General features: G+C 41.8%; 1 protein-coding gene across 12 annotated transcripts in view; it reads right to left on the reverse strand.

Annotated features, from left to right (window-relative positions):
- The window catches only part of KCNJ16 (potassium inwardly rectifying channel subfamily J member 16), a 57,411-nt gene that overhangs the window by 20,421 nt on the left and 14,448 nt on the right, over positions 1 to 22,542 (reverse strand). For 4 of the 12 annotated variants that reach the window (XM_047706854.1, XM_047706855.1, XM_047706856.1 and 1 more), the window contains one exon: positions 5,306 to 5,432. The exons of 5 other annotated variants lie outside the window; for them this stretch is intronic. The gene's annotated coding sequence lies outside the window, so the exon portion shown is untranslated. Of the gene's footprint in view, positions 1 to 1,863; positions 1,886 to 5,305; positions 5,914 to 17,009; positions 17,124 to 22,542 lie in introns of those variants that run through there. 3 more of the 12 variants (XM_047706860.1, XM_047706861.1, XM_047706853.1) reach the window with 3 other exon arrangements.

The raw sequence follows: 22,542 nt of genomic DNA on the forward strand, positions 1-22,542 counted from the left end.
ACAGCCAGGTATCAAGCTGCTAAGGTCAAACTCCCACAGCCCCAAGCCCACCAAAATTATTTACACTAACCGAGCCTAACCTATGAGTCCTGTACTGCCTTGCCTTTCCCACACAAATCCCTATAAAGGTCATGGCTTCGACACCCCCCTTGCTCCTGTCTTCTATCTTCTGACCACCCTGGCATCTTTCCCTTGTGGTCCCATGCTATGCACTGAACCTCCTGTCTTGAGGGCCTGTGAGAAGAATGTATTGCCCATTATAGGCCAGAGAGTTTAGGTAGAAGTAGCACCTTCCACTATGGAGAGGTATCTTGTAACATTGTAGGTGAATGATAACATATCCTGAGTCTTCTGTCTTGAGGGTATTGGCCAAGGTTGACCAAGCACCTGGTGGTAGAGTACAGCAGCCATAGCTTCTTGCTTTCAGTATGTGGGTCTAGGAGGTTACAAGGGTCACCTTGAATGGCTGTGAGCACTAACTTAAGGAGAAGATGGCAGGACCCTTCCAAGTATCAAATCAGATATATGCAGATCTAGGTAATACGATGGCCAGACTATTAAGGTCAAAGCTAAGGACTTAGGATTGCCACTGGAGTGGGGCACAGGCTGTGCTTGGAGGCAAGCCCAGGTACGCAACTGCAGAAGGACACAGCTTTAGCTGAGCTGCTGGAGGAGAGTAAAGAGAGAAAAGAATTATAGTTAATCACTTAACAGCCACCCAACGGAGGGGCCAAGGGACAATAAGGAAGGGAACACAAAGAGGTGGGGAATTTAAGAGAAGTGAGACAAGGCAGCAGGTACGGACTCCAGCAGGCAAGCATGACACATTAAAGAGGGAATGCCCAAAGTCACTGGGCTCTAGGTGGGGAGCTGGGGTTCAGGATCTAGGCTCCAGACTGAGAAAGGATGAGGGTCAGATACAACCCTCAGCCTGAAAAGAAAGACATCTTAAGTGCCAGACACTCTATGTCCATGTATCTGTTTTAATTTTTTCCCAAGTTCTGACAACAAGTTATCAGCATCAACCCAATGTTAAGGATGCAGAGTTAAAGCTGAACTAGTTCAGTAGCTCCATCCAGGGTCACACAGAGAATAAATGTTGAGGGAAAAAAAGTCTACAAGAGATTCATTACATTCTACTACTCAAGTTTGAAACCTTAGTGAGAAGAGGAGCTATTAGAAACAGAATCAGGGGGCGCCTGGGTGGCTCGGTGGGTTAAGCCGCTGCCTTCAGCTCAGGTCATGATCTCAGGGTCCTGGGATCGAGTCCTGCATCGGGCTCTCTGCTCAGCGGAGAACCTGCTTCCTCCTCTCTCTCTCTCTCTCTCTCTCTCTGCCTGCCTCTCTGCCTACTTGTGATCTCTCTCTGTGAAATAAATAAATAAAAATCTTTAAATTAAAAAAAAAAAAGAAACAGAATCAGGATGAAAGTGGGTCTCTGGACCTGATCTCAGGAGAAAAAAAGGAAATTCAGTCAGTATGACTGGGCACAAGTTCAGGGCAGAGCTAACTGTAAGAGATACTGGGTAAGTCCTGTAAGGTGTGTTCCAGAACCCCTTAGGTGCTCTATGGATTGACCCATCTCAAAACCCGGAGCACAGGGACCCTCATGTAGGGTCAATGCCCTTAGCTCTAGAGATCAAAGTAATTCACAGCAGGGAAATATAGGCAAATGATTTCCTTCAAAGCTGATCTGTCTCAAGCCCAGAAGGTCAGCAGAGGTGAGCAGTAGGAAAGAGTAAATGAGCTTAAAAACATATCTCTTCCAGAAAATCAAGACAAAGATGCAACAAAAATATTTTCATCCACACAGAATTTCTAGTGAAAGTCGTCAAAGTTTCTTCCACTGGAGACAATTCATACCTGAAATGTGATGTTCAACTCTGGATATCTTCCTCTTTAGAAGTCACTATCAAGGTAAGACGTGGAGCATAGCAGGAAGTGGAGAAGAAGAAAACATCAAAGAAAATATAGAGTTATGTGTTCAAAACCTTTGCTGAGTACCAACTATATTCCTGTACTGTGAACTAATTGTACTGAGCTCATCACATGCCTCTGCTCCAAGAAGCTCATAGGCTTGAATTTCAGAGATGGGACATCTCTATTCATCAGGAGAGAAAGGTACTTGCTGTGTGATGCCACAGAAGGTGGGGTGGGGGTCTGGGTGTGGGATGGACAGGGAAACAAATTTAATACCTGCATCAAGAAGAATATTTTTATTGTTAGTATCTCTAATAATTGAATGAAGATTAGGACTCTCAGGGCACCTGGGTAGCTCAGTGGGTTAAGCCTCTACCTTCGACTCAGGTCATGATCTCAGGGTCCTGGGATCGAGCCCCGCATCGGGCTCTCTGCTCAACGGGGAACTTGTTTCTCCCTCTCTCTCTGCCTGCCTCTCTGCTTATTTGTGATCTCTCTCTCTGCCAAATAAATAAATAAAATCTTTAAAAAAAAATATTAGGACTCTCTACTCAGAATTTGGATGATCAGCTTAAAGGATAGATAAACATTTCCTGAACTTGTTAGGAGGTTTCAACTATGTAACTCTGAAGGTCCCTTGCTCAAAGATTTAAGGATTTCTGTGTCGTGTTTCATTAACTAGTAAATAGCATCTACACCAAATCTATAAGGTGAATTGTGGTGAAAGATGGGCCAAGAGGATTAAAAATAAAGTGTCTGAAAGACCTCATTGTCTCATTAAAGTAAACACACTTGAGTCGTCTGATTTTTTTAAAAATTATAAGCCATATTGTCATAGAAATAGGAAAGATCATACTGAGATTTTTTTATTTCACTTTTTTTTTAATTTTCGCTGATCTGTTTTTATTTTCATTTTATATTTCTGTGCATGCCCTAAACTAAAAACAAACACACACACACACACACACACACACACACACACACACACACACACACACACCCTCAGCCTGGATCATGGGATTTTTCTTAAAAGAGCAAAAAAATTAGAGAAACCCAGGGTAATGGTTGACAGGGAAGTTTCCAAGGGCAGGAGATACCTCTGGATCAGTTCACTCTTGTGTTTCAAGATGCCCCTGAGTCCTACTGTGAGGTTGGGCAGACCGTCTCTTATAGGTGAACCAAATTCAGGTTCTGATGGTCTGGTCTCAGAAAGGCCTTACCCAGGTTCCTATCACAACCTATCATTCCAGATACATTATTTATTTAATGGAAACAAAGTAGTGCCTTTGCCTTAATCTGTTAGATTTGACTACTGGAGTCAGACTGATTTCTCTTTGCATCTCATCTCTACCACGTACCTAGCTGAATTCAGAGTAGTTATTTTCCATCTTTGATCCCCTCCTTTTAAAAAGGGTAATTCAGAGAATTAAATCAGATAGCATTGCCAACGAGTAGGTGTCCCATAATGTCAGGAGCTTAGCACTTGGACAAACTAGGAATTTTGCTTTAGCTGATTTGAAGCAGCTCCTATGACCCATGAGAGAGACAGAAGTTGTTTTTTTTTTTTTAATTTTATTTTTTATAAACATATAATATATTTTTATCTCCAGGGGTACAGGTCTGTGAATCGCCAGGTCCACACACTTCACAGCACTCACCATAGCACATACCCTCCCCAATGTCCATAATCCCACCCCCCCTCCCAACCTCCTTCCCCCCATCAACCCTCAGTTTGTTTTGTGAGATTAAGAGTCGATATGAGGGAGAGACAGAAGTTTTGATTGCAAGAGATCAAAATGTGAAGTGACTGATTTGCCTTCATTAAACTAGGTCTACACAAAAGTACATCCTGGGTCCTCACCTCTCATTGACTTTCATCACCCACCGTGCCAGCCCAACATATCTTCCCTGACCCGCCCCGCATCGCTGGGCTGCAGAAACTCAGCTCATCAAAGAGGTGAGGCCCAGGGCTAGAAGGCGGATGTCTGAATGTTCAATACTGCTGGTCAGAAAACCAAGTCAGAAGCAGGTGGAGGCTGGTATACCTTTGACAATGCAACAGGAGCCTACCTTCCTTATGACAAAATTGCAATTGGCCAGACTTCTCTCAAGCCTGAAAACCGGAGATATGCTCCTTGGAGTGAAGTCATTTGAGATATTACTGTGAGCTTAGCTTGTAATCCACTATCACGTCCACATCAGTTTCCCTCCTCTCTAACACAGAGCCAGTAACCATTGTCTCCATGCAGCTTGTGCTCACGGGGTGCCAGATACCCTATCAAATGAGATTCAGTGATATCTCAGAGACAGACCTTATTACAGGCGTCTGAAAAGGAGGCAGAGAGAAGCTAGGTAACTCGGGAAGGTCGTGCTTCTGATAAGCAGCCAATTGGGGCTCTACCTGCAGGATCATGGGCTTTCAGAACCTCTGGGGATATTATCCCTAGCTCCTAAACTCTCAGCATTATGTCAAGGCTCATTAAAATCAAAGAAAGAGCAGGGGAAGGGGCTTTTAAAAGAAAAGCTTCAGGAGTTTCATCAATAAGGCATGTTTATGTGCCATGGCCATGCACCTCTGCCATCCTGGAATTTCCAGGTAGATGACCTGTATTATCTCAGCCTCTGCTCCTTCCCCGGCCAAATGGGATGCTAAAGGCATGGAATGGAACAGATGCTCTTTACTGCATAGCGACAGTACAGACTGCAAATCGAAAGACAACAAAGGAGTCGAAGAAAACCTTAAAAAGTTAGAAGGCTCAGGGGTTTTGTACCTCATCAGACTTTACAGCTTGAGAAGCTTATCATGTACTGGAGTTAACTTTTAGCAGCTTTCCCCCCCCCCCAGCACAACTTTCCAGTATTTCCGTCTCTATTTTTAGCAGTAAGGACGCAATGAATTACAAATCAAAGACAACATGTTTTAACACGACCTTTCAAATTCTCGATGCCACTTTGTTGTCACTTTGGAACAGTGGAAGGGTGACAGAAACCTTCAAAAAAGAGGGTTTTATGAATGACTGTTTCCACCGGAGGTTAAAGACTCATCCTTTTCCATGTCGCCCCCCCACCCAACCCCCGGCAATAAGTAATGTTCAGCTGGCTAAGTCATCATGCTTTCAGTCTCTCTCTTTCTCCGAATGTTACTTCCCTTCACTGATCTATAAATGGCACTCACATTCTTAATCTGTTTGGTTCAGCTCTCCCCAGAGATTATATGAGAGAAAGAAAGACTATTCCCACCCATAGATGGTACGGCATTAAAGAGCCAAAGGAAGCACCCTTCAGGTGCCTATAGCAGGCATACATGCAAGCAAGAACGAGCTCAAGACCAGACAAGCAATTCATTGAGGCTTGGATCATTCTGTAACCCGCTAAATGGTCTTACCTTAGTTCCAGATAATGAAGTTCAGACCCAAACCCGGTGTCCTTTTCATCTCCTCAGAGCACTGCAACTACGCATCCCAGGCTCCTTTCTCTTTGCTCCTTCCTGCTCCCTCTGAAGCTGTCAGCACCTACCACCATGGAGATGAGAAACCCCACAGGAGAATCTTGTCCTTCTTTGCTTTTCCGGACACATTCACCACACACAAAGGCCAGTGAGTTCTCAGCTTCACTCTAGTGAATCAACACTTTCTTTAACTGGTTCCCATGCCTACACGTAGTAGACAGTCTTGCCAATGGCGGCTTCAGAAAACAAGCATGGAGAAGGAATAGCCTTCCTCCCTGCCCATCTACATCTTTGTCTTGTGATCAGACCATTGTGAGCTTATTCAACAACAAGGATCTCCCCAAATCGCAAAGTGGCCACAGATGGCCCCCTAAACTTCTTACTGTTCCAGAAGGCTGGATTTTCTCTTACTCACACCTCCCAGACTCGTATAACTTCTTCCAAGTGTGTTCTTCTTAGCTGTAGGTGCTCTATTATAGCCGTAAAGATTTTTCTGTGCAAACACACACCCTGTCTAGGTAATCCTATACCTAAGGCAAACAGCATCTTGCCCAACATCATTTCGTTTGGGTTCCAGGAAAATGTGTGCCCTTAGATGACCACTGACAACCTCAGTAGTGGTTCCAAAGCTAGAGCTTAAATCTTTTTCTGAGAAACTTGTTTTGTTTTCTGGTTTGTTTGCTTGTTTCTTCTAAGTCTGGGATCAGGGAGGGAACACATTTCTTACTCAATGCCTATTTTTATCTATCGAGAAGTCTTAAAAATTGGAATGAACTGGTCATAAAAATGTGGACATATATAAGTAATTAAGCAAATATTGGTGCCATTTACTGAGATAATGGAACTGGGAGAGAAGGGATTTAGAAGTTGAGGTATTCTTGTGGTAACTGGATATTCTCTCTGGCAACCCAATGAAAATGTCAGGTAGACAATATAATACTCTGGAATTGAGGGAAGAGGTCTAGAAGTAGAGTTGTCAGTACATATATAGTATGTATTTATTCATAAAACCATGAACATAGGTGAGACCAGACAGGCAGTGAGAATAGTTATAAAAGAAAGAGATGCCAGTGATCAAGCTCTTGGGCAACCCAAGCTGGGCTTGGGAAGATGAGGAAGATCCTACAAAGAGGACCAAGAAGGTGAACTGTTTGAAGTTGAAAGAAAACCTCCAGATGGGGTATGAAGTGAAGGAAGTATGATAAGGAAAAGGGAGTTGTCTGTGTCACAGATTAATGATGGGTCAGGAAGAGAAGGAAGAGTCGACCACTGGTTGTGGCAACATGATATCACTGGTGACTGATGAAAGATGTCTCAATAGCATCCTGGAGTCAGATGCTTGATGAGACCAGGAACAGGTAGGAACAGGGTGGGAAGGAGTGGAAACCATATGTATCCCATTTGTAGGGATCCCTGCTGTCAAATGGAGTAGGAAAATGCTTGAAGGATGGGAAGGGATATAGGGAGCAGCAAGGATTTATTTTTCAGAGAAAGAGTTTCTGCTTTCTTTTATTTTAATATGGGAGATGTTATAATTTGTCACTTAAGATGTCGCCAACTTATTGATTTTTTAAATAAAGTACATGTCCTACAATTAGTACTGTGTGTTGTTTCCATTACAAATAAGTACTTTCAGAAGATTTGAAGAAGGTGTCTTGTTTGACCTCATGGTTTCATTACAAAATCATAGGGAGAGAATAGAATACTATTATTGGATTTACAACTAGATCTGCTCTGTGCATGATGTATTACTAAACGCCAGTTTCAACTAACCGGGTGAAAAGTGAATAATCAACTCTTTTCTCTCAATATATTTCTCTGCTATTTCTCTCCTACATTATGTAAAATACTTCACTTAATTTCAACTGAAATAAAACTGTTTCTATAATTGTGGAACATGATATAATCTACAGGAAATATAAAACCCACATTAATAACCTAACATTGATCAACTTAATCACAGCTACATCCTCAACTATTCACTCACCTAGAACATTACTTGATATATAGTTTATGCTTAACACTTGTTTCTTAAAAAAATTTGAACGGGGACACCTGGGTGACTCAGTCAGTTAATTGTCTGCCTTTGGCTTGAGTCATAATCCCAGGGTCCTGGAATGGAGCCCTTCATTGGGCTCCTGGCTCAGCAGGGAGCCTGCTTCTCCCTCTGCCTGCCCCTCCCCCTGCTTGTGCACTCGCTCTCTCTCTGTCAAATAAATAAATAAAATCTTAAAAAATTAAATGTTCTTCTAAGAAGTGGCATCTATACACCATGGAATATTACTCAGCCATAAAAAAGAACAAAGCTTTTCCATTTGTAATGACGTGGTTGGAGCTGGAGAGTATAATGCTAAGCAAAATAAGTCAGCCAGAGAAAGAGAAATACCATAAATTCCACTTGTATGTGGAATTTAAGAAACAAAACCAATGAACAAAAGGGATAGAAAAAGAAAGAGAGAGGGAAACCAAGAAACAGACTCTTAAATGTGAGAACAGACTGGTAGTTACCAGAGGTGGGGGGGATGGGGGAAATAGATGATGGAGATGAAGGAGGGGACTGGCTGAGATGAGCACAGGTACTTACTTCAATCACTATATTGTCCCCCTGAAGCTAATACTGGACTGTACGTTAACTAACTGGAATTTAAGTAAAAACTTTAAAAAATGAATGGAATTCATTGCTATTATAACCGTTTTCTGTAAGAGTCACATTTAAGACTAAATTATGAATCTGTGTCCTTTATAAACCATTCAGCCTTCTGAGAGAATAAAATATAAGACATATAAATTGAGTCTACTTAATCTGACAGACTGATATATTAATAATGATAGATTTAATTTTATATGCATATAGTTTTTATAACTTTTATAGTACTGTGAGGAGGTGCATAAAATGTCCTCAACAGAATCATTTTAAATGTACAGAATACCCTAGACCTGGGTTTCACAGTCTTCACATTTGAGCCAGATAATTCTTTGTTGTGGGAGGATGTTCTGTGCCTACAGGGTGTTTGGCAACATCCCTAAATTTTGTCCACTACATGCCAATATGACTCCAACCCATGATGTAACAGTCAAAGATGTGTCCATTGTCAGATGTCCCTTGGGGGGAAAAATCACCTCACCTCCAGGTTGAGCATCACTGTTCTAGACTCAAAGAACTCTGTAGACAAGTTTTGTTCTTCATTAATGGAATCCATAGTAGAATAATGGACTCAAAAATTGGGAATGTAATTTCTATCATAAAATATAACAAATGTTGGGGCGCCTGGGTGGCTCAGTGGGTTAAGCCTCTGCCTTCGGCTCAGGTCATGATCTCAGGGTCCTGGGATCGAGCCCCGCATCGGGCTCTCTGCTCAGCAGGGAGCCTGTTTCTCCCCCTCTCTCTCTGCCTGCCTCTCTGCCTGCTTGTGATCTCTCTCTTTCCATCAAATAAATAAATAAATCTTAAATTAAAAAATATATATATAATAAATGTGAATTCCTTAAGGAGATGTGTAAAAGGATAAAATGTGTGTAAAAGGATATAGTGTTTTGAACATCAACTTTCACAGAACCTGTGTATATGTAGGTTCATAAGAAGAAAGGTGGGCTTCAGAAGAATGGGTAGGGATAAAACATATTTCCATGGAAGGATGACTGCCAACCTTGGGTTTCAGAGAATCATATTAAGGTTGACTTAGTTCTTATCTTTACAGTAAGAGATGACATCCTAAGAGCTGAGATTTATAGCCCTGTTGATTAGAAGATATCTCTAGCTACTTTATTTATTTTTTTAAAGATTTTATTTATTTATTTGACAGAGAGATCACAAGCAGGCAGAGAGGCAGGCAGAGAGAGAGGAGGAAGCAGGCTCCCTGCTGAGCAGAGAGCCCGATGCGGGGCTCGATCCCAGGACTCCGAGATCATGACCTGAGCCAAAGGCAGTGGCTTAACCCACTGAGCCACCCAGGCGCCCCTCTCTAGCTACTTTATTAGGCACTCTGTCCCTCAGTGCTCTCATCTATAAAAGATAATGGAAGCATCTTTCATGTAGCTCTCAGCAGGTATAAATGAATGAGTATTGGTGAGGCACTTAAGAAATATCAGGCAGTAATATTTGCCATCTCTGTGCTGTTACATAGCAGTCCAATTGGTAGACCATGAAGAGAGATTCATGTGGTTTGGTAGATCAGAGTACAGGTTTCTCTTAGCGAGTAGTCAAACAAAATATGGAAAGCATTGGAGGAAACTGCATCACTGAAGGGATGGGCAGAATCATTTGTGGTAAGCTTAGAGGCGTGTAAATGAAAGGCATTGGTCTAGGAGAAAACCCCCACCAACGATTCTTATGATAACACATATGATAATCTACCTGACTAATTCAGGGAAGTCATCATCTGAGATAGGGAAAAAATAGTCTGACTTCTATGTGGTACAGTACAGTAAGTACAATAGAGTGGGTAAGGGGCAGAATTGTTTATTTTAACCTGGTTTTCCATACCCAGTGGACAATTTTGGGTAGTTTCCTATAACCTCAGCCCCTACTGAAACCATGCCTTCAGAAAGACCCAAACAACCTTCACAGGTGCCATTTTTGCTGGCCTAAGGGCTTCCTGTTATCCTAACCCTGGCTACTATAGGGTACAGAGAAAGTGCTCGAAGTCCCTGCTACTCACCGGTGTGTTCCTCTCCCACTGCTTATGGCAAGCCCTCCCACTATTTCTGATACTAAAATTATTTGAAACTCATTGACTTGTGTTCTTCTCTTTGGTCACATTGTGCTGAAGTAGAGTATCCTAGTAGAGTTTTGGAATCAGAAATAAATCTGTGTAAGACGGTGAGCATGTATTTCCTCTCAAATTAGTGATAATTATTTAATTTTCCAACTGAACATGAGGTTTCATAAGCTTTCTGGTTTGGGTTAATTTTTTTTTTTTTTAATTCAAAGGAATTATTTTCCCAGCTGGTTGTTGTACCAATTACAAAACACACGTTACCAAGCAAAGACCCCCCTTGGGAATTGCCAAAATGTCTGAGTCAAGTGCCGTCAGAGGAGGATTCAACTCAAAATATGAATCCTCAAGAGGGCATTAACGCAACAAGAGATCATTTCTTGAGTTTTTCTACCAGATCCCCTGGAGCTGACCCTGAGTATTGTCATTGACAAGGAGCTCACTGAGCCCTCATGTGTTCTGTTCCTGTTTTAAGATGAGTCAAAGCCACCAATGAGGAAGTCCTCCCTTAAACTCAGATAAAATGTCTCCCCTTAGCTTTCACAAGGCTTTCCTGTCCTCCTGTTGTGCCTCTGAAAAACAAGTCTTGGACTACTTCCGACGGCAAGTTCTTCAAACAACGTCAGATAGAAATCTTCCATTTGTTTCTTCCTACCTCAGTCTTCGCTTTTTCCAGTGAAAAATCTCCAAAACCTCCAACTATTTCTGGCCCGCATGGTGTGTATTTAACTTGTCACTTCTGAAAGCGTAAAAGGTGGGGACAAATGCTAAAATGACGAGTCACTAAGACAACAGGGGTCAACCAGGACTGCAGAGATATTTAGTCAATTTATTTATAAGCAACGATGGGCGGGCAAATTTTAATAGGGGTCTCTGAGGAAAACAAAGGACTGCCCGGTAGAGTTTACCAACTTCTATAGTGTAACTGCTTTAACCGTGGTTGATTTCAAGTGACCAATGTGATGTCTCAGAAGGTGAGGTTGATAAGAGGTTCCTGGGTCGCCTGGGCTGGTAGGAACTGCTCAGCCAGAGTGCTGTAGGATAAGCTAGGCTTTTGTATCTGCTCAATGTTCTGGTTGTTCTCCTCTGACGGTACTCTACTTCAAAGGTCCAATTCCCTCAAAATTCAACATCAAACTGTCAATGAATGGGGGAAGTATACCATGTCACAGAAAAACCCTCTAGCCTCTAATATTTGGGTCAGAAAAGAAAAACTGGTATCTCCACTGGAAATAAAATCAACTGCAAAATTGATATATTAGGGGTACATTCTCATTAAATTATATACACCACTAAGCAATTATTATATACCACTAAGCTTAAGTATAGGTACCACTAAGTTGTGTGTGTGTTTTTATTGGAATGGAAAACTGGATTAAAAATAACTGGAGGAGATTATGCTGAGTGAAATAAGTCAAGCAGAGAGAGTCAATTATCATATGGTTTCACTTATTTGTGGAGCATAACAAATAGCATGGAGGACAAGGGGAGATGGAGAGGAGAAGGGAGTTGAGGGAAATTGGAAGGGGAGGTGAACCATGAGAGACTATGGACTCTGAAAAACGATCTGAGAATTTTGAAGGGGTGGGGGGTGGGAGGTTGGGGGCACCAGGTGGTGGGTATTGTAGAGGGCACAGATTGCATGGAGCACTGGGTGTGGTGCAAAAATAATGAATACTGTTATGCTGAAAAAATAAAAAAAGTTAAAAAAAAAAACTTAAAAAAAAAAATAACTGGAGGGATACTGCAAAACATGATTTAAAGTTTTAAATGTTTCCATATAATTCAGCAAGCATGTATCAAGTCCTTATCGTGCAATAAAGAAACTATAAATATTGAGCTTAAAATTCCACAATGAGGGGCGCCTCACCGGGTAAGCATCTGACTCTTGATTTTGGCTCGGGTTGTGCTCTCAGGGCTGTGAGATTGAGCCCCACATCGGGCTCTGTGCCAGGCCTGGAGCCTGCTTAACATTCTCTCTCTCCCTTTGCCACTCCCCAACCTCTAAAAAAATCCAAAACAACAACAAACAAACAAACAAACAAAATGAAACAAAACCCCAAAAATTCCACAGTGAATAAATTTGTTTTCTTGTTCAGCCCTTTTCACTCTTGGATAGGCTCCTACTTCCTTTAAAGCCACGGATATGTTTGTTTTTGTTCTCCACTGAATCTGCTCTGCAGTAGGGACTCGTGAGTCCCATTTCCCCAAGGGTGTAATTTACACCCTTACTCTATTCATACCGAATGCAACTGGTTGAGGCAAACTGTGTTAGCACTGAATAAGCATTCGCAGGAAAAATAAAAATGCTTCTTTGGCTCCATCCTGGGATCTAGGATGGCGAGACGTATAAGAAAGACAGAGCTGGGGTGGTAAGCAGTACCCAGTAAGTCAGGTTAAAGAAGGTTGCTTGTTCTAAGGAAGAATTAAAGGCTTCTGATCCAGGGAGTAAGTAAGCCAATCTGATTAGCATTTCAGAGAAGATATTCTGGCAGTGCTGGTGGGAATGGATTGGCCAGACATCTGATAGGGGAGGTAGGAAGAGAGGTATTGCATAACCCAGGGGAATACAGCAAAGGGAACAGATCGGAGAGATCCTTGGGAGTCTGAATCTACAAGGATCAGAAATCCATTGGGGAAAAAGAGGGAAAGGAGGAGCTTCCTCGTGGAGGGATGGAACAGTCAGGGATGAGCCCAAGGAAAGGACGCATATACAGTTGGAATCAAGCCTTCAGGCTGGGTTGCAACAGGTTTGTGACTTTATCCTCTGGTTAGATAAAGAGACTGTGGGGCGAGGAGACAGAATAAAGAGATTTAAGGAGAATGGAAAACATTTGAAAAAGCCACGGTAGGGAAGTTGAGAAATAGGTGATATGTGGCTGCACCAAGGGCCCCTTCCTTAGTGACATTGCATCAAGGATCTACGAGCATACCTGTCCTGTGAAAAAGTGTTCCAGATATCCCCAATAGGTCATCCCACTTTCCTCTAATGACCTGGCCTCTAATTTCTTTCTTCCCTATTTTTTTTAAAGATTTTATTTATTTATTTGACAGAGAGAGACACTGTGAGAGAGGAAACACAAGCAGCGGGGGTGGGAGAGGGAGAAGAAGGCTTCCTGCTGAGCAGGGAGCCTGATGCAGGGCTTGATCCCAGGACCCCGGGATGATGACCTGAGCCAAAGGCAGATGCTTCACAACTGAACCACTCAGGCACCCCCTGTCCCTCTAGTTTCTAATGAAACCCACCATACATAACAAAAGCTTTATGATTGAAGAATTGTAATAAGGTAAGTCATTCCAGTCTTTATTTCCAGATTGAGTACTAAATGGCTTTTGTGACAAAAACAGTAAAATTCCCGCAAGTATTTGCTCTGAAAATGTTGGCTGGAGACCCCCGACCTCCACCCCAAACAAATCCCTTCATCGAGGAGACAGGAACACCGAGGCAACGCAATCCATGCGGTCCTTCTGAGGAACTCCGAAATTCAGTCAAGGACCAAACCCCATGAGGTCATGTCTCGTTTGGGATTAAATGGCTAACTCTGATTCTGTGATTACATTAAGAAAAACACACACAAAATGCCCAGGAGTTTTTTCTTTGTTTGATTCAGAAATTAAATGTGCTCATGTCATGTCTGTAAAATGAACGTTTCAGTGTCAGGTGTTTTCTTTGACTATAATAGGATGTAGATGAGAAGAGAGGATGAGCTACCTTCTTTGGCAAGCTGTGCCGTGTGCCTTACAGCACCTCCAGAATTAACCAATTTTATTTTATTTTATTTTATTTTATTTATTTATTTATTTTATTTATTTGACACACAGAGAGAGATCCCAACTAGGTAGAGAGGCAGGCAGAGAGAGAGGAGGAAGCGGGCTCCCTACTGAGCAGAGAGCCCAATGCGGGGCTCGATCCCAGGACCCCGGGATCATGACCTGAGCCGAAGGCAGAGGTTTTTAACCCACTGAGTCACCCAGGCGCCCCAAGAGTTAACCAATTTTAAATGTAGTTTTGTCTACACTCTAAGAAACAAAGTTGATACCCAAAAATCTTAACCAACTTACTAGCTGTCACTCGCTTAACCAGCAGAGACCATTGAGAAGGAAAAGGTCAAAACATCCTTGATTGCCTCAGGCCAAGTCAGTCCAGCTCTGAGAGGCTTGGTTTTTAATGCAGCAGAAGGTGTACATCAGCTGAATTATGAAGACGACTGCCTTCACTCTCCATATGAGGTCATGCATATATTGTCTTGTAACAGCGCTTATCTGATATGTAACACAATTGGAAAACTGAGCAAATCACCAGCAATTTCTAAATCTTGGCTTGAAATAGTCCGTGTTGAGGCCCCTGGGTGGCTCAATTAAGTCCAACTCTTGATTTCAGCTCAGGTCATGATCTCAGGGTCCTAGGATTGAGCCCCACATCAGGCATCCTGCTCTTGGTGGGGGTAGTCCAGTCATCTCCCTCTCCCTTGGGCACACTCCCACCCTGCACTTGTGCTCTCTCTCTCTCTAAAATAAATAAATAACTCTTTAAAAAAAAAGAAGTTTTCTATGTTGTCACATAAGATATAAAGAAGATTGCTCATTGGAACTATGAACATCTATTATGATAGAATAATAATGGCTATCCCTTTTTTTTAAAGATTTTATTTATTTATTTGACAGAGAGAGATCACAAGTAGACGGAGAGGCAGGCAGAGAGAGAGAGAGGGAAGCAGGCTTCCTGCTGAGCAGAGAGCCTGATGTGGGACTCAATCCCAGGACCCTGAGATCATGACCCGAGCCGAAGGCAGTGGCTTAACCCACTGAACCACCCAGGCATCCCTGGCTATCACTTTTTAATACATATTACATACTGGGATTTCGGTAACTGTTTTACAGAAATTCTGTTTTCATTCTTGTGCAACCCATAGGATATAGGTGCTAAAATCATGAGCAAGTCTTAAATAAGCCAACCGAGACTTAAGTATGGTAAAAGACTGTCCTCAAAGTCACATGATGAATGAAATTTATTGGTAGGATTTGAATTGAAATCTTATAATATCAAAGATCACACACTTTTCAGCTAATCAAGGCAAAAATTGACTTTCTCAAAGACAGAGAGCCAATTTGATCCCACCACAGGAAGTGTCCATTACACCTGACCCATTCCACAGAGAAAAGAACCACATGAACCAGACTGTATGCAAGAGACTCATAAGCAGTGAGAACTTTGCTGTAATGACTTAGAAGTAAGAGTGAATAATACAAATGTCAGATCATCACAGATCTGAGCTAGGTTGAAGGAATCTTGATCCAAGCGTGAACCAATTCTAATCATTTTTCTGGTTTTCCGATTGTTGGCACTATACTCAATATCCAGTGGCCCTAAATGGTTTTCTAGACCTGAGTATAGCTCATCTTGCCATTGAAAAGTTTCTATATAGAAATTATAATAAATATTGTAGAAATAAACAAAGATTACCCAAATGAGAACCAAGCAGGGGGTACCATTCAGAGTCTGATATAGCAAGGGAGTCAGCCATCATTTCTTGTGTTTGACAGAGACTCAAAGAGAGGCAAAAGATCAGGGAAGCTTTATAGTGAAAATGGAAAATAAAGATATGATCAGAGGTTACTGACGTGGGAAGCTAGAATCAGGTTAACTAGAAGCAAGGCATTCTCTGTAATTAGTTTGGGAAGCAAGTTTTGTTTTCTCTGGTTTGGTTCTTAGAAGCCAGGGGAAAGATTGGGATGTTGGAAGTCAACGACCAAGTCTAGACCATTTGGGGCTCACTGCTCCAAAGATGGTGGTTTGTCACCTGGCTATTTGTTACAAAGGCTATGGGTCACAGCTGTATTATCATACATGGTCTTGGCCATTGTCCATTTGTATACCCAGTCTCCAAAACAAGCACCACAACATGGTGGTACATGAAAGGTGGGACAAGCTACTTTAACCAAAATATAGCTTCTTGAAACTCTAGCCTCCACACCAATACTTGTAAATCAGTTCAGTTCTGATTAAAATTCCCAAAATAAAGTATTCAAACTCCTCCATTATAGGACCCCCCAAAAATGCATTTGATCACTCTCTCTCTCTCTTTTTTTTTTTTTGTTTTGTTAAGGACAGCTTGGCTTTCTTAGAAATCTAATTATCTATCAGCTAAATATTAATGCTGGGTTGATTTAATTATAATTAAATCTCCTCCATCTTAATGAAAACTATTTTAACAAATACCCAATGATGATGGTTTTTCTGTGGAGAAATTGGATGACCTTGTAGTTTAGAATCTTGAGGACAACGCCTCCTGCCATCTCTCAGAACTGGTAAACTCTAGCTTGTTGGATACATCATGTTCTTAGACACATGGTATTTTACCCACTTTGTTTTACTTTAAAGTGGGACTCTAGGGATGTCTGGGTGGCTCAGTCGTTAGTGTCTGCCTTTGGCTCAGGTCATGATCCCAAGGTACTGGGATCAAGCACCGCATCGGGCCCCCTGATCTGTAGGAAGCCTGCTTCTCCCTCTCCCGCTCCCCCTGCTTGTGTTCACTTATTATAAATAAATAAAATCTTAAAAAAAAGTGACTCTATTTTAACGGTCCAAAATTATTTTAAACCTTGGTGTTGGAGGGGGACAGTGTATAATAGATTTCAGCCTTGATAAATCTACTGAATCAAATTTGTTTTAGCCACAAAAAGGAAGGTAGACGTATTTTACCACTTTCCCCACCTTTTCTCCTGGCTCTTTTTCTGTGGCTTCTCACATCATTGGGTAGTAGAGTGTACTGGGTGGGTGTGGTGACTTGACCTTTTTGCCAGCTCATTCTTTCAGTCTAGATGGTGACTGCTCATACAGTCAGTACACACTTTTCCTAATTGTTAGCCATGCGAGTCCTTTTGATTTTTCCAATTCTTTCAAAGTCACAAATGCCAACACTCACCTATCAATCAACAGTCTTTGTAGCTTGTTGATGCTTTCTTTCACAGAAGGATTTATTTGATATTCTCATCCCCCCACACACGGTCCGCTGTTTGAAAATATTGTAATTACTGCCCTGAAAATGAAGACCAAAAGACAGGCTTGGCCAAAAGAACTGAGTCCGTTATTCCATGCAGACATGCCTTGAATGTTACTTTTATTTTCACTTTGTTTTTTTCCAAAGCCTTAAGTAAATGCAAATGTGCTATTATTTCTCTTTAGGCTAGGAAATCTGGAAAATATAGAGGAAGCTTCAGAACATACGGCTGTCTGGGGCGCAAGAGAAATGATGGAAGAAAATCTGAGTCATGAGTTCTTGCGTCAATACCCAAATCCTTATTTTCTCCATGTTTATAGGGTAACTATTTCTGAGAATCCTTCATGTCTTTCATCTTTCCTCAATCTACAGTGGTTTGTTCCTTTTATTTTCCCTCTTCATTTGGCGTTTCTTTTCCTCTCTATGAGATACCTTCTGCCATTTTGTTCATCACCAGCATTAAGGTGGCCTGCTTACTGACAAAAATTCAAATTTTCATCATCACAGCAAATTACAAAAGAGCAGTCAGGCAGTGTCCCTTCAAGAAGTGAAAGATTCAAAACAATAAGTGGAAAAATAAATGCTTCCATCTAATATTCTCTAACCATTTTATAATGGCCGACAGAAATAAAAGGCACAATAACAGAAAGAATGGCAAGAGAAGGAAAGGAAGGTCATCCTTCATGCCAGTGTGTTTTCAGCGTGTTTCTGAGGAAAGCATGGAGTCTCTCCTTTTTCTGCCATCCTTGTCTGGTATGGGTTGGACTGAGTCCTCCCAGAAAGACATTTTGAAGTCCTTACCTCTGGCACCTGGGACTGTGACCTTATTTGGAAATAGGGTCTTCGCAGATGTAATCAAGTTAAAAGGAGGTTATTAGTTTAGGTCCTCGACCAGTATGACTGGTGTCATCCACCCAGAGAGAAGAGTAACAGGTGAAGACAGAGGTAGAGGTTGGCGTGCCATTGCCACAAGCAAGGAGCCTTGGGCTACCAGAAGATGAAGAGGGAAACAGGATCCTCCTCCAGAGTCTGTGGTGGGAGAGTAACCTTGATTTCAGACTGTGGGCTTCCCAAACTGTGAGAGAAGACATTTCTGTTTTAAACCACCCATTTACAGCAGCCTGAAGAAACTAATACAAGACCCATACTTGCATTTGAAAGGTGATTTCACACCTTCTAGAATTTTCTCCCATCTGCTCCGTTGTCTCTGAGGGATCTTCTACTACCTTTGCATCTATGGACTAATAGATAGTTCTGTTATTTCCAACCATAAAACCAGCTGCCCCACGGAAAGCCAAGGTCCAAGTTTGTTTAGATACTGAGCTCAACTCTCTGGTTGTGACATATCACATTCCCAAGAGGAGATGGAAATCTTAAAAAGTTGCTCTTCAACTTTACCTGCCATCAAGAGATATATTTCCTGGGGTGGGGAGGCGGGGTTGAGTCTGCTTATACAGTTGATTTCATAATTTTGAACAGACAGGCTAAAGGGAGCAAGCACATTTTGGGAAGACATGATTTAAGTAATTTTGATTCTATATGAAAACGGAGATTCCTAAAACAATAAAAACTAAATCCAGAATAGGAGTAGCCTGCTGGGTTTCACCTAAGTCTGCTTTTAAATAGCTACATTAGAATTCTGTTATTTATGAGACAGACCAATTTTAAGATTTTTTAGTATTGTAGAACGCCTGTTTTCCTGGCCTCTGAATGAGGCTCTGCTTAAACAGTACAAGTGACCCGTCCTCCCCCCAACTGTCTCAGATGAACCCTCACCCAGGCCCCCAGAGTATTTTACATATTAACATTACTTATTTGTACAGGTCTGTGCACCCAGACCTGTACAAATTAAATGTAAATATTATATGAGAAAGTAAAAGAAGAGAGTAGTGTCTCTTCATGGGATCGATCAGGATGATTTGAGAATATAGGCTAAAATCAAGCAAAAAGGCCCTTCTGTGTCTTACAAAGAAAGCCCTGTGTGGGCAACAGCAAGAAAATGAAAACCCACCTGGAGTAATATACCAAAGAATCAGGCCAGCAACCAAGAGAACAGATAAAATCAGAACATCAAAAAGAGGGGTGTGTGTGTGCATGTGTGTTGGGGGGATAGAGTGAGGTGCCTCAGGGAAGGAAGGCTCCAAATAAAATAACTAACTTAATGTAACTTGTTTACAGTGTATCCTATCAAGGAGCAAATTCTATGCTGTATCCCGTCTAAGCCTAACTTTTCTATTCTTTGCCTCAAATGAGTAAGTGCTATTTGCTAGGCCTTTTCCTGCTTCCTCGATTCGAAGTAGGTAACAGGTTGTTCGCCATTGTATGATTTCTAAGGCATCGTGCCTGTCCACAAGAAGTTCGCAAGCTATGTAAAAGACAAGATGTAAGAATCAGAAAATGACGACTTGAATAGTAGTCTCATTTCAGTCTTGCTTTGGTTGACTGTCCAAGGAGTGGAACAGGGTCATGGATGAAGGTCAAGTGAGTAGAAGAGGAAACAGTTAAAGGAGGGCAGGCTCCTGGTTGGTTCAATTCAAATTCATGTGTAAGGTGTCATGCAAAAGGTGGATTTGTCTAGAAGTTTGAGAGACATGCCGGGATAAGGAAGAGTCAAATAGGAGAGGACTTAAGTTCTCCAGTTGGGAGCACAGGACACAGCATTTTTATAAAGCAAGAAACCTGGATTCATAAAAGAGAAGTAGTCACTGAGAACAGAAAAACATTACGTCGGGCCCCAAATGGCAAAGCTTTAATCTGCTTGGATAGGGACTTTGAATGTTTTTTTTTTTTCTTTTTTTAGTAGCCATATATCTCTTTAATTGTTTTTTTAAGATTTTATTTATTTATTTGACAGACAGAGATCACAAGCAGGCAGAGAGGCAGACAGAGAGAGGGGGAAGCAGGCTCCCCGCCGAGCAGGGAGCCAGACACCGGGCTGGATCCCAGGACCCTGAGATCATGACCTGAGCCGAAGGCAAAGGCTTAACCCACTGAGCCACCCAGGTGCCCCATTAGCCATATATCTCTTAAAGAACATTTCTGAGGGTGCCTGAGTGGCTCAGTGGTTAAGTATCTGCCTCTTGATTTTGGCTCAAGTCATGATCTCAGGGTCATGGGATGGAACCCTGTGTCAGGCTCTGCGCTCACCGGGGAATCAGCCTGGGATTCTCTCTCCCTCTCCCTCTGCCCCTCCCCGTACCTGCTCCTGCATGTTCTCTTTCTCTAGGAAAAAGTATTTCTGAACAAGGTTTTGGTCATGTTTCTGGCAATTCAGGCAATGAGGAATGGATGACCCTTCCATTATTCAGGTGTTGTGTTTTACCAACTTTGCAAAATTATACCATACACATTCTTGGTCACCTAAGTGGATGAATCACAGCTTATTGGAGAGAGATTATAGAATTTGATAATTCAAAATGACAGCCACAGACTTTTAAGTGTCTTTAACCTTATGAATATGCTAAATGCTCCCAGTGAATTTAACTCGATCTGTAAGTAGGACTGTGTACCTAAATTAGGTCCATAATTCATCCCAGAAAAGGAAAGGACCTGGGAAAATGACGTCCGAGTGTTTTCATTAACCTCAATTACCCATATAACGTGTGCATTTTCAACCAGCCAAAGTGTAACAAAGATGATCTGTTCTCTCCCAGTGAAAGGTTGGTGAGAAGGCACACAGTGTTTTTAGGTAGACTTTCCCCCTTATCTTAGAGCTCTCAAGCCTCAGAATTTTCTTTCAAGGGAAACACAAAAAACCCCCAAACAAAAGACTCCTTTCAACTACAGAATCCCTGTGATCAGCCTTTCCATGGCTGACCCTTCGGACAGGAGCAGAGATAGGTAGGTTCTGCCAGGATTGCGTGGCCCCGTTTTACCAGCACAAATGCTTGGGCAGGGAAATACCTAAGTGATTAAATCCGAGGAGGAGCCTAAAAATATAAATGCTGAGCAAATGACTGAGTAGCTTTTTTTTTTTTTTTTTTTTTTGCAGGGCAAGGTGATAGCTGAGGCTGAACAGACATGGCCACCACCGGTTTCCCTCCAAGATGTCCTTGCGTAAGTGCCAGCACATCAGGGCTGGACCCAGCGATGGGAGCAGTTACCACAAGGACAGGGAAGGCTGGCAGAGCGTTTCAGGGTGATGTAACTGGAGATTCTGAGCAGAGTCAGTCAGAGCCCTATGTTCTCTGTAAATACTGGAGTAACTAGCTTTTAATCTTTTTATCGACAGGCAGCGTTGGTAAACAGAGATAGGGAAAACCTTCTGAAATAATGTTACCTGCACTTGTAAAGTCTAGTTTATACCTAAATATTTCCCCTTCTTCCCAGTGAGGTAAGCTACTTTATTAGCATGCCCTCGGATGACAGACTGCCGCAGTGACGGAAACCCTGTAGTGTCACGCTTTAGGAACAGAAAGGCTTTTAAGGTTTTGGGGGTTTTTGTTTTTCTCACTGCCTGCCCCCCCTCCCCCTGCCCAAGTTAGGAATCCCACCTTTGGGAACTATGGAGAAAAATAAGTGACCAAAAAAACCATGGCTTCAGGTGGTTGTTTCTCTTCAAACTTCAGGAACTTAAGTTGAAAGCAGGTAACTCCTGCCCCCTTCCTGGTAGTGAAGACCCACGTACAAATTATGTGAGACTCTTAATTCCATCTAAAACCAAGAACTTGGGTGGCCAGTTGATGTGGCTTGAGCACCAGAATTTTGAGAACACCTCCTACCTGGCTTCCCCACAAGCCCCGAGCATACAACATAGTACCTGGAACATGGGAGGTATTTAACAGGTGTTCTCTACTTTAAAAGGCCCAGGAAGAGGACAAACAGGGAAATCAAAGAGAAATTGACTGAATTTACTGGCCCATATCTACATACTCCATAAGCCTACCTAAGACCAACTTTCATATATTTGGGTGAACACAGGCTAAAAAAATGTTTTCATTGAGTTTCAAAATTAAATTTTTAGATTTTTTTTAAATTAAGAGTTTTAAAATTATGTGTGTATATATATACATACATAATATAATATACATATACACATTATATATACACACATATATGTTTATGTATGTGTGTGTGTGTGTGTGTATATATATATATATATATAAAACAGAACAAAGGAGCATGAGCTGAATTGCGGGAAGGGAAGAGAGAGAATCTCAAGGAGACTCCCCAACAAATGCAGAGTGCGGGGCTTGATCTCACAACCCTGAGATCATGACCTGAGCCAAAGTCAAGAGTCAGATGCTTAATTGCCTAAACCACCCAGGTGCCCCCAGATATATAAATTTTAAGTAATTCAAGCCATGGGATGACATTTGGCCATTGGACAAAGCTATCATGAACAATTGCCAGAATCACATAAACAAAAATCAAATAAAATGACAGTGACAAAGACAGGCCCTGCCCCTACCTGATTTTTAACTAAAAATCACTTGGCTTCCTTGATTTCCTTTCGATG

Source organism: Lutra lutra, chromosome 16, assembly GCF_902655055.1.
Source record: "Lutra lutra chromosome 16, mLutLut1.2, whole genome shotgun sequence".
Lineage (NCBI taxonomy): Eukaryota > Metazoa > Chordata > Mammalia > Carnivora > Mustelidae > Lutra > Lutra lutra.